Below are 13,969 nucleotides of genomic sequence, written 5' to 3' on the forward strand. Positions count from 1 at the left end.
AAAAAGCTTTAGGGTTGGTAGCAAGCCTAACTTTAAGGTTGAGGCCAGTCCAATAGCTAAAAGGAGTAGCTTAATCTAAACAAAGTTACAAAAGGAATAGCTTAATCTAAACGTTCACTAGTCCAGGTAAATTTCAGCTAGTTTTTCCTCATACTATCAACAACTGTGAATATAAATGACCTCAATAATCCTACTTCACTTTCATCACTCTTTTACTTCACAGATGACGATTTGTCCAATTTTAACACAAATTACTTGTTCTACCTGATAATTTGATTTTTAATTGTTGGCATTGTGGTTTCACATATGTATGGTTCATGTTTTCAACTTGACCAGACAATAAGTTCATCAATGGTAGAGACTTTTTTTTTTTTTAAATTTTATTGATTTATTTATTTATTTTTGGCTGTGTTGGGTCTTCGTTTCTGTGCGAGGGCTTTCTCCAGTTGCGGCAAGCGGGGGCCACTCTTCATCGTAGTGTGTGGGCCTCTCACTGTCGCGGCCTCTCTTGTTGCGGAGCACAGGCTCCAGACGTGCAGGCTCAGTAGTTGTGGCTCACGGGCCTAGTTGCTCTGTGGCATGTGGGATCTTCCCAGACCAGGGCTCGAACCCGTGTCCCCTGCATTGGCAGGCAGATTCTCAACCACTGCGCCACCAGGGAAGCCCAATGGTAGAGACTTTTAAAGATATTTTCCCTAACAGACTTGGAAAAAATATCCAATATATAGTACTTATCCAGTAGGCTTAATTTAAAAATCCTCTTTTTCCTCTAAAATAATGTAGTAGTACAAATGTACAACAATTACTGTCTTCACTTGATTATGAATTTCTTTTAAAACCACATCACATCAAGGTAAGAACTTGATCATATGACATGTCTACTTAGGAAGTCATATTGAGATAGGCTGGGACCTGGGACCTTTTACCGGAGTGCTTGCACCTGGACTAACATCTCTTTGAGTGACAATACAAAGAAACTATAAGGGACTAAAAACAACTGCACACGTGCACAGTTGGGGCAATTATGATCAACAGGATTCAAAAAGGCCACAAACCAACCGCCATTTCTGAGGTGCTAAGAGCAAAAGCAGGGCACTGTGCATGATCCCTGTACATGGCACCACTAAAGGGGTGGGCAGATCACCTAAGCTACACCTCCTGCCCAACCCATGGACCACCCGCCTGTTGTTACCCCTTTTAAGGACCCAAGCAGCTCCTCTCAGGGAGAGAGCAAGAGTACCTGTCTCTTGTTTTCACCCCCTTGTACTGCAGCACGAGCCCCAATAAAGCCTTGACTGGAATTCTCATCTGGCCTCTTATCAATTTCTATTGAATAAAGAGTCCAAGGGCCCAGGTCCATAACAATATGGTAGTGGTTATTTTCCTTGTGAGTAGAAATTACAGCTAGTTAACCTTTTTTTCAAAATATCCAGTTTTGATGTTTCTGAAAAATCTTATTTACAACATTTGTGAATTATTAACATAAAAGAATTAGAACACAAAAATATCCTCAGCCAGAAAATTATATTATACTGTGTATAATAGTCTGCTTCATTGAAACTCCAGAGTTTAACCTATACATAGTTAACATACTAATAGGCATGTACTGAATGAAAAAAACACTCTTTCATTGATAGTACAGGTCATAATTTAGGATCTTAAAAACAACTTATGTGTGATCAATATGGCAAAATATAATAGAAGGGGAAATATGGTTAGATATTATATAAACATTTACTATAATGCTTAATAATTAAAGTTAAAATATCTTTTTCATTAATTTTATTTGCATTCAAACCAATAAAGAAGTGAAAGTGAAAAGAAGCATTTTATAGATGGTAGACCACTGGCCTCAAAATCAAAGGTCAGAGTTCTAAACTAGTTTCATCAGCTAGTCAACAAGTTCTTACTGCTCGCCCATTACATACTCTTGTGCTGCAGATAATGAGACACCAAGAGAGATCAACCAATCTTCCTTAGAAAAACCCTCCCCTCCTCCTCTGGTCACTAAACTAACTAAAGTTTGCTCATCAACAGCTTAATTGTGCTCTGTGTAGAAACTTGTAGAGAGCTTTGTAATTATGGAGTACTTTTTTCCCCCAAGACCGTAAAAAGAAAGTTAGGTGGGGAAATCAGGAACAGATCCTATTTCAATATAGTAGAGGTTTTCAGGTAGGTTAGTTAGCATTTATTACCTGTATCAGTGGTTCTCAAGGTGTGGTCCCTAGACCAACCACATTAGCGTCACTTTGGGAACACGTTAGACATACACATTGTCAGGTCTCCATCTCAGATCTACTGAATCAGAAACTCTAGAGGCAGTTCTAATTCATTACTAAAAGAATTACTAATAAAATTTTAATTTTATTAAAATTATGATCATAACGCATATTTCTTACCATAAAGTTAGAGAGGGGCTTCCCTGGTGGCGCAGTGGTTAAGAACCTGCCTGCCAACGCAGGGGACATGCGTTTGAGCCCTGGTCCGGGAAGATCCCACATGCCGTGGAGCAACTAAGCGTGTGCGTTCACAACTACTGAGCCTGTGCTCTAGAGCCCACAAGCCACAACTACTGAGCCCGTGTGCCACAACTACTGAAGCCCGCACACCTAGAGCCCATGCTCCACAACAAGAGAAGCCACTGCAATGAGAAGCCCACATACCGCAATGAAGAGTAACCCCCACTCGCCGCAACTAGAGAAAGCCTGCGCACAGCAACAAAGACCCAATGCAACCAAAATTAATTAATTAATTAATTAATTTAAAAAATCATATTAAAAGTAGAAGAGAGAAACTATCTGCTCTATGAGCAACAAAGGGAGAAATTAAAATTCAGCCAAGGATTAGAATTTTTACCAAAACTTCAGCTCTATCTCTAGTGCCATGCATTATGCTTAACGTTAAGGTTATAATATAATCCTTAACCTTCCTTGAGAATCTGTCAGAAGACAGACTGGAAAATAAATAATTATCAAGTAATGTCATCCAAGCTATAAGAGGAGTATATAACACATTATGAAGACAGACACGGGGATAATTAATTCTGCAGAAGGTTTGGGTTGGATGGACAGGAAAAGCTTTAGAAAAGAAGTGATATTTGAACTGACCCTTTAGGAATATACTATGTATATATACTATGTAGGAACACCCCTGCTTTCTGCTAGGCCACCGGTGTAAAATGCAAGTGAACATTATGAAATAGATCTTAAAATAAGCTTTAAGTACCCTCTTAATTCCCAGCATCATTTGGGACTTCTTGTGGATACCAAAGTAGTATAAGAAATGGCCCTGCTTTAAGAAATTAAATCACAAATAACAAATTTGATCTATCCAAAATTTGGCAGAAACTAAACCAATTATAACTATTCACCGTATTTGGTTAAGCAAAAAGCCGTGACAGTCAACAACCAAACAACAGTTAAGTCAAGTGACTTGTTCCTAAGTCTAGTTTCTTTTTGTAGATTGACGTTTTCGCAAGATTTTTTTAAAAATGGAGACAGCTACCATGCTTTTATTTTAAAGGCTTTATTTAAATGCTTTTATTCTTATTCAGAAGAAATAATTTATAAAGTCCAGGGTTGAGAATACTATCCTAATGAGTTAAAAATTCTGTGCTTGTAAGATCAACCTGAAATAATTCCATCTAAAAACCACATTTTATTTTATTTTAGTTTATAAATTTATTTATTTATTTATTTTTGGCTGCGTTGGGTCTTTGTTTATTTTTGGCTGCATTGGGTCTTCGTTGCTGCACGTGGGCTTTCTCTAGTTGCAGCAAGTGGGGGTACTCTTCATTGCGGTGCACGGGCTTCACGCTACAGTGGCTTCTCTTGTTGTGGAGCACGGGCTCTAGGCACACAGGCTTCAGTAGTTGTGGCTCTTGGGCTCTAGAGTGCAGAGCTCAGTAGTTATGGCGCAAGGGTTTAGTTGCTCCACGGCATGTGGGACCAGGGCTCGAACCCGTGTCCCCTGCATTGGCAGGCAGATTCTTAACCACTGCGCCACCAGGGAAGTCCCTAAAAACCACATTTTAAATCAGCTTTTTCCTCTCTATTCATGTTGATTCTAATAAACTAGCATTCCTGTAACCAAACATACCTAACACTCATTTTTTTGGAAGGTAGAGAGACTATAAAGGCTAGTTTTCATAATTTGCTAAAAAGTTTATTTTAAAGACTATTTATTAAGTCCCTGGTACTCTAGCTCTGATTTGATTTAGGGGTACTATTTCTAATAAATCCAGAGTTGAGTCAAAGGCCAGAAGACAATGTGAATAAAACACTTAAATAGTCCTACCATTAATCACATTCTTTGAACTGCTTTCTTAATGATTACCCAAGTGCAGCTTGAGTTACTGGGTACATTCACTTCATCTGTATAATCAGTGATGTGTCTTTGAGGCTAAATGTCAATACAGAAATGAATTTCTATGTGCCAGAAGCATTCTATTCTTTCAAAGTTTCACTCTATGCAAAAACAAAACAAGAATATATGACTGAGATTAAAAATAACAACAAAACAGAGGGTATGACCTATTATTGTCATTTAGCCATGACAGTCAGCCAACTGTAACTGGATTCACAATAAGCCATTCTTCTCCATTCTAGCTCAAGATATGAAATATCAAACTCTAGAGTCCTTTGAAATGGAATCCAATACTGACAGTGATGAAAGCAAAAAGGCTTGTGTTTTTGCTTACCCAGTCAGTTTCTGAGTGACTCAAAACGACAAATGAGAGACCAATAAATGGTTGTTACCTTTAAGTTTAGCAAAATGTATTTAGATCACTGGGTGATATATATTGTACTTATACTAAGTTAAAACTATATCCAGGGTATTCCAATGCAAAACTTATAATATACAAACACACCCCCACATCAAAAGAAAGTTTAAAATGATGACACAAAAACTTGCACACGAATGTTCATAGTAGCATTTTCATAACAGCCAAAAAGTGGAAATTCCCAAATGTCCATCAACTGATGAACAATGTGGTATATCCATATAATGGAATATTATTTGGCAATAAAAAGGAATGAAATCCAGAGACAACAAGTAGGTTAGTGATTACTTAGGGCTGACTGGGGAGTGGGAAGTGGAGTCGGGGGAATGGGAGTGGCCGTTAATGGGTATGGGGTTTCTTTTTGGGGTGATGGAAATATTCCAAAATTAGATTGTCATGATGGTTGCACACTTCCGTGAATATACTAAAAACGCACTGTACGTTTTAAATGGATGAATTTTATAGTATGTGTAAAATATCTCAATAATGCTCTTTTTAAAAAAATGGGTGAAAAAAAAATGGGTGATGTGTAGAGCTGTGCAAAAATTAAATGCAGAAGAATAAGAAGTCCCTTGGACTCAAGTGAAACCCCTGATAAAGAGGCTTCGCACAGGGAAGATACAAGCTAACAGAATCTGGGTTTCTCCACCGAAGACATAAGCATCCAGTTCTTACCTCTACCCTGAGGCACAAAGAAAAATAGCCCTTTCCTCCTGGACTTGTTCTTGCTAAAGAACTAACTGAAAGTCTAACTAATCAACATTCTTGATAAAACTGGGTGTTGGGACATTACTGCCAATATACTTCAAGAGAAAATATACTTCATAACTTCAATTGTTTAAATTCAGGTTAAAGGAATTCCCTGGTGGCACAGTGGTTGGGAATCTGCCTGCCAATGCAGGGGACACGGGTTCAGTCCCTGGTCCGGGAAGATCCCACATGCCAAGGAGCAACTAAACCCGTGCGCCACAACTACTGAGCCTGCGCTCTAGAGCCCACAAGCCACAACTACTGAGCCTGTGTGCCACAATTACTGAAGCCCGCATGCCTAGAGACCATGCTCCGCAGCAAAGAGAAGCCGCCGCAATGAGAAGCCCGCGTACCACAACAAAGAGTAGCTCCTGCTTGCTGCAACTAGAGAAAGGCTGCGTGCAGCAACGAAGACCCAGAGCAGCCAAAAATAAATAAATAAATAAATTTTAAAAATAAATTCAGATTAATATCAGAATTTGTATTTATGTACTTTTTGAAAGCAAAGATACTATATTTTGAATTACAATAAGTATAGTACTTGGATTACTTAGACACTATGAATAATTATTTGAAAAATGTTCCTTTTGTTTAATGACTAAATATTCATCCCAGGAAGTCAGAATACAATTAAATTTAATATAAGTAGATTAGATTAATGCAAATGCACTAAATGCAAAAGCATTTAACAAAGCCATATATTTAAGCATATCAAAATCCATGAAATGAAAGATTAAGATTTCTATGAAAGCTAAGTAATCCTCAGTATATGTAAATAATTGGGTAAATGTAATAACTGAATTATCAATCCTAACTCAGATCATGAGCAATAAAGACCATTTTATTTACACAAAAGCATTTAATTGTAGACTTCCCACGTGCTCATTATTGTGCTATTCTCTGAAGATAAGAATAATACAGATGGTTCCATTTTTTTTTAATTGGTTCATTCAATATGTACTTATTGAACACAACTTCATATAGGATTAGTAATGCTCACTTTTTTGTATTCACACTTTGAAGAGATTAAAGGATTCAGAAAATCAGTACACAAGTTATTTCTATAGTATAATTTCTCATAGGGGCCATAAAATTGTCACACTAGTTACTTGGTTGCCCTTCAGTCCTGTGTGGCTATTTGAGTAGGATCATTTTCTGATCTGAACACATTCTTACATTCTTAATATATCGGTGAAGCAGAGTTCTCACTTGTTCTAATTAGCGCCATCCTTGGTGCTGACTTGACATTATGCTTCTTACCTCTTACTCAAAACAAATTGTACTCTGCTCCACACATTATATAAAACCTGCTCAGTCCTAAATTCCACCTAACTGGCATCACTGTAATGTTAACACGTTTATTACACATTGTTCAAAATTTAGAGCTCACCCAGGGAAGAGTCTGTGCTGCTGAATGGCTAAGAACCACAATGGCTAACATTTCTGAATGGTGATCATTATGTTGGGTACTATTCAAAGCACTTAATACATTATTATTTAAAATCATCACAGTATCCTATAAATAGGTGCCATTTATCATTCCCATTTTACAAATGCGGCACAGAGAGGTTATATAATTTGCTCAAGTTTAAACAGCTAATAAGTGGTTGAGACAGGATTAGAATCCAAGTGGCCTTAACTCCAGAGCCTGCTACAGTTATTTCCCGACGGTCCCTGACCTAAGAGAGTTCACAGACTAGAAATATATACATCATTAATAATATAAGTTGATATTGGCTATAATAGAGGGATGAACAGGAGCACAGAAAAAGGGCTAAGGAAGTGGACAAAGCGTTCCAGGGAGAAGAAACAGCAATCTGTATTTCAAACATTCCAGGCATAAACTTCCCAAGAAATGTGATTTAAGTTTGTTTTAAGAATTAAAATGAAAGACACACGAGATACTCGGTCTAAATCCACTTTCCAAATTCCAGGTCTGTGTCAATGCAGACTTTACTCACATAATGACTGTTCATTACTTTTTAGAAAACTTTTTAAAAAAGTCTTTAGTATAATGGCTTTTGTTTTCCTTCTAATTCATGACATTTACTTAGGTTTTCTTTAATGTCTGTCAATAAAGTTTGCAATTTTCTCCATAAAGGTCTTATAAAATTTTTGAGAGATTAAACCCTTAAGTACCATTGGGAAGGATATCTTTTTTTAAAAAACATGTTATATTCTAATTGTTTCTGGTGTATAAAATACAACAGACTTTTGTTTTCATATAATGGTTTTATAAAAAGTGCTATTTCAACATTGGTGCATTCTGTTCAACACTGTCATTCTCCAGAGAACATCACATGGACCAAATGTGTATTGTCTGCCATGTTTGAACAAACCCCAAACATTTGCTTTGTGAATGTATGCCAACCAAGAGGGATGAAGAGATAACATTTCATCTATAATTCTTTAAAATTTCCATATGATTGAAAGTGCTCTCATGTTTATGCTATGACTTTATTTTTAACTGCAGTTTGAGTGCAAGATAATTTAAGTCCCCTAAAGCTTGAAAAATTAGTGAAGAAAAAAAAAAAGTGCAGCAAGATGCTCTTTCCAAAAACCAACTCTCTCACATCCACCTCCACAACTGCCACCCACTCAAATCTTTTCTTCCTTTGATAAACACAATAAAGCTTCATTACATTATGTTTGTTATACAGTCTGTATTTATTTACTTCGACATTCTTACTACTTAAGCTTGTTTTCACTGTTCAGTTGATATATTTTTCTACCTATGAAATTTGTTTGGGTATCTGTTGGGATGGAATGCATCATAGTTTTTCCTACTAAAAGTAATAAAAATCTTTTTCATTTAATGGCAGAATTTTTCAGAAACACATTAGCTAGGAAGAAATGGGTATTCAAGTACTGGTTCTATGAAACATGTCTCTTCAGGAAATGTGTTGCCTCCCCCACAAATCCAAAATCCTCCTCCTAAAATCCAAACCAAACCTCAACTAATTCATTCTTTGAAAAGCAGCTTTCTTGATGTATAATTTACATACAATAAATTGCACCTATTTTCAATCACAGTTTAATGAGTTTTCACAGACATTTCAAATTGTGTAACTGCCATCATAATCAAGATATAGAATATTTCTATCAACGCCAATGGTTTCCTTGTGCCCTTCTGTAATGAACCCCAACATCACCTTAGTCCTAGGTAACCACTGATTTACTTTGTCACTATAGATTGGATTTGTCTTTTCTAGAATTTCATATGAATAAAATCATATACTAGGTACTCTTTAGCATAACATTTTTCATACCCATCCATATTGCTACCTGTATCAGTAGTTTGTTACTTTTTAGTACTGAGTAGTATTCCATCACATGGGTATACCACAAATTGTTTGTTTATCCATTCACTGGTCGATAGATGTTTCCAACTTAATGGTTGTTATGAATAAAACTGTCATGAACATTTGGTACAGTCTTTGTGCAGATATATGTTTTTATTTATTTTGAGTGAAAAATTAGGAGCGGAATTGGTAGGTTATATGGTAAACATATGTCTAACATTGTAATTGCCAAACTTTTCCTAAGTGGCTGTCCCAACAGCAATGTATAAGTTCCCATTGTTCCACACCCTCCCTAGCACTTGCTATAGTCTGTCTTTAATTCTAGTTATTCCAGGACTTCCCTGGTGGCGGAGTGGTTAAGAATCTGCCTGCCAATACAGGGGACACAGGTTCGAGCCCTGGTCTGGGAAGATCCCACATGCCACAGAGCAACTAAGCCCATGTGCCACAACTACTGAGCCTGCTCTCTAGAGCCTGCGAGCCACAACTACTGAGCTCACATGCCACAACTACTGAAGCCCGTGTGCCTAGAGCCCATGCTCCACGACAAAGAGAAGTCACCACAATGAGAAGCTTGCACACCGCAACGAAGAGTAGCCTCTGCTCTCCGCAACTAGAGAAAGCCCGCGCACAGCAACGAAGACCCAATGCAGCCATAAGTAAGTAATTAAGTAAATAGATAAATAAATAAAATAAAACAAAATGTTAAAAAAAACCTCACAGCCAGTGGTGCTCTAACTCATGCCTGGATGAAGCTTATTTAACACGTGTATTTTCTCCGTAAGGCACATCATAGCCTTCTTGGACTTAGGAACACTAGACAGTACTTCAGCATTATGCTTAGGGCCATTCTAAGTTGCAAAATCAACAAAAATAATAAAAATGCAAAATACTGGCACTAAATAGGCCATGAAAAGGATGGCACAGCACCATTTTGTTTGACACCAGCTGGGAACACACATGTTGGGCAACTCAAATTTTTGCCACCTGGTGCATATCCACATGACCATAAAAGTACTACAAATATTGGTTTGGGGGTTATAAATTTTAGTAAGTAGGTGAATCTGCAAATATAGAATCTGTGACTGAGGATCAACTGCTTATATATTGCAAACATTTTTTCACAGTCTGTGATTTGTGTTTTCATTTTCCTAACGTCTTCTGAAGAGCAAAGGTTTTCTATTTTGATAAAGTACAATTTATCACGTTTTTGTTTTATGGCATATTCTCCCTGTGTTATCTAAGAAGTCTTTGATTATCCTAAGGATGCAAAGATTTTCTCTTATGTTTTCTACTAGAAGTTTTAGGGTTTCAGCTTTTACATTTACATCCATGATCTATTTTCAGTTCATTTTTTTTATGATGTGAGGTAAGGGTCAAGGTCCATTTCTTCCCACATAGATATTCAGTTGTTCCAGCACTATTTGCTGAAAGACTATCCTTGTATTGTTTTGGCACTTTTATCAAAAACCAATTGACTACATATATATGGGTGTATTTCTGGACTCTTTATGCGGTTTTATTCATCTCTATGCCTGTCTTTATGTCAAAGCCAAGCTATCTTGATAACAGTAGTTTTACAGTAAGACTTGAAAGCAGGTTGTGTAAATCCTCCAACATTGTGGGGGTTTTTTGTTTTGTTTTGTTTTTAATTTTTTGGCCACACCGTGCAGCATGTGGGATCTTAGTTCCCCAACCAGGGATCGAACCCATGCCCCATGCATTGGAAGCATGGAGTCTTAACCCCTGGACCACCAGGGACGCCCCTAACATTTTGTTTTTTGTTTTCAAAATTGTTCTGGTCATTAGGTCCTTTGCATTTCCATATAAACTTTAGAATCATTCAGCTTTCAATTTCTCAAGAAGGCCTGGTAGGATTTTGATTGGAATTGCATTGAATATACACAGATAAATCTAGAGAGAACTAACATGATAATTCAGCCTCTGATCCATAAACATGGTATATACCTCCATTTACTTAGATCCTTAATTTCTCTCAGCAATGCTTTGTAGGTTTCAGTATACATGTCTTACACACATTGGCTAAATTTATTCCTTAGAATTTCATGTTGTATTTGTTTTAAAAAACTCATATACCAATTGTTCATTGCTGGTATATAGAAATAAAATTTGATATTTGTACTTTGTGTCCGGAAATCTTGCTTTAACTCACTTATTACTTGTTTTAATAGCTTTTTGGTAGATTCCTTAGATTTCTATGTAAACAATCATGTCATCTGTGAATCAAGACAGTTTTGCTTTTTCCTTTTCAATATGTATGCCTTACTTTCTTCGTCTTTCCTTATTTTACTAGCTACTCGATCATGATGTATTATTATTATTTTGTATATTGCCGGAATGGACTTGCTAATATTTTGTTAAGGATTTTTGCATCTATATTCATGAGGTAATATCTGTAGTTTGATTTTCTAATCTTTGTCTGATTTTGCTGTTAAGATATTGCCGGCCTCATAATATGAGCTGGGAAATGCTTTCTCCCTCCTCTATTTTCTACTAACTCTTCATTAAATGTTTAATATAATTTTGTATCTATATGAGACGATGGATGTTCACTAAACTTGTACTCAATCACTTCATGATGTATGTAAGTCAAATCAGTATGCTGTACACCTTAAACTTATATAGTGCTGTATGTCAATTATATCTCAATAAAACTGGAAGAAAAAAATGTTTAATAGAATTCATCAGTGAAGCCATCTGGGGCTGAAGTTTTGTCTGTGAGAAGGTTTTAAATTACAAATGCAATTTCTTTGTTAGATGTAGAGCTATTCAAGTTTTTCATATCTTCTTGAGTCAATTTTGAAAATTTGCATCTTTCAAGGAATTTGTCCATTCCATCCAAGCTATCAAATTTATTGGAATAAAGTTACCTTATTATCCTTCCACTGTCTGTAGGATATAAAATGATACCCCCTCCTTTCATTTCTGATATTGGTAATTTGTGCCTTCTTTCTTTTTTTACTTGATCAATCTAGATAGTTATCCACTTTATCTTTTCAAAGAATGAGTTTTTTGGATTCATTAATTCTGCTCCTATCTTTTGATGCATTGACCCCTTTATCATTATGAAAAGCTACTCTTTCTCCCTGGTAATATTCCCAGTTCTGAATTCTACTTTGATATTGATATAGTCACTCTGGCTTACTTTTTATTAATGTTTGCACGGAACACCTTTTTCTATCCTTTTATTTTTAGTGTATCCATGTCTTTATATTTAAGTTTGTATATAGCATATAGTAGAGTCTTATTTTTTATCCAATATGATAATCCCTGTCTTTTAACTGATGTGTTTAGACCATTTATATTTTTTCCCCATCTTTACTGAGATATTATTGACATATACGTAAGTTTAAGGTATGCAATGTGATAATTAGATACATGTATATATTGCAAAATGATTATCACAGTAAGGCTAGTTAACACCTCTATCTCCTCACATAATTGCGATTTTGTGTGTGTGTGTGTGTGTGTGTGTGTGTGTGTGTGTGGTGATAACATTTAAGATCTACTCTTTCAAGTATATTCGATCATTTATAAATATTGAATTATTGATATGATTTCATCATCTTGCCAGTTATTCTATTTGTCCCATATGTTGTTTTTTCCTTTTTTCCCAGCCTCCTTTTGGATCAACAAAGTATTTTTTAGTATTCCATTATAGTTCTACTACTGGTTTATTAGCTATGCCTTGAACGTCCTTAAACACTTCTTGTAATGTACGTTTCCTGGAGACAGATTATCTTGGTTTTTGTTTGTCTAGAAAATGTCTTTATCTTGCCTTCATTATGAAAGAATATTTTTGCAGGACAGAGAATTCTAGGTTGACAGATTTTTTTCCTTTCAGTATTTTAAAGATTTCATTCCATTATCACTGGTTTGTATATTTTCTGATGAGAAGTCTGCTTTCATTCTTTGTTCCTTTATATGTCTTTTCTTTTTCTGCCTTCTTTTAAGAGTTTTTTCTCTTTATCACTCTTTATCACTCAACAATTTATGATATGTCTTGGTACAGTTTTCTTCATGTTTGGGTTTCACTGACCTTCTTTGTATCATATTTGGAAAAATTTCGGCCATTTATTTTCTTAAATACTTTTTCTGGCCTCCACCTGACTTTTCTTGGAACTCCAATTACCCATATGTTAGACTGCTTGATGTTGTTCCACTAAGGTTATATAATTTTGTTTCAATATTTTTCTCTTGGTGCTTCATCTTAGGTAGCTTATATCCATTTCTATAGTTTCTATTGCTATTCATGTTGAGCAGAATTGCTCCACTAATTCATTTTTAAGTGAGTGAAATTCATCTGATTTTATGTATATCATACAGATTTTAATAACAAGCATAAGTCCAGAATGATTATTATCTTTCCTATGGTTTGTAGCAAGATGACTGGGTTTTCAGAAAAGGAAAAGGACTGAAGATTACTCAACCTTAGGAGAGGAAGGAAGAGAAGGGGAGCTTATGGTATATACTATTAATTATTCCATTTTTATTATCAAGTCTTATGTTATGTAAAAAAACCCCAAAAAAACCTCACCACTCTGTAACTTTTCAATCTCTTCTGTTTTTAAGCAGAAAGGAAATGGAACATTTAAACTCCAAAGCAACTTCTAAAATGTTAAATAGGATACTGTAGAGTTTATCTTACCAAGAATTACTTTTATTTTCTTTTGCTTTGAGGTTGGTAATTAAGCAAAATGAGCACTATAAATTCTGGCAGGTAATCAAATAAATTAATACTTCATATTCACCATGGATATACACAAAAAGAAAAAAAGTGCTCATCAGTAATTATGCTTGAGAATCTGTAGAAGATATAAAAATTCTAAAAATGTGAAAAAGGCTGATCTTAGTAGAAGTTAGATGAAAATTAAATTTTCTGAGCATTGTTAATTGGCAGTATTACCTAGCTTTTCCGAAGAGGGCAGCAAGAAGCTTTCTAGTGTAATGAAAGTCCTATTTGAAAGGTATGATGGAATTTCAAGCTATTTTATATATATATATATATATATATATATATATAAATATGTATATATATAATTTCAAGCTATTATATTTTATAGATTGGGGCAATCTATAAAAACCTTATGAACACACAGCTGACAAAGATTTC

The 13,969-nt window shown here is 35.6% G+C and overlaps 1 protein-coding gene across 6 annotated transcripts in view; it reads right to left on the minus strand.

Moving 5' to 3' along the window:
* LIN52 (lin-52 DREAM MuvB core complex component) overlaps window positions 1–13,969 on the minus strand; it is a 119,740-nt gene that overhangs the window by 18,645 nt on the left and 87,126 nt on the right. The window lies entirely within an intron of this gene.

This window comes from Balaenoptera physalus (assembly GCF_965194825.1).
Source record: "Balaenoptera physalus genome assembly, chromosome: 2".
Classification (NCBI taxonomy): Eukaryota; Metazoa; Chordata; class Mammalia; order Artiodactyla; family Balaenopteridae; genus Balaenoptera; species Balaenoptera physalus.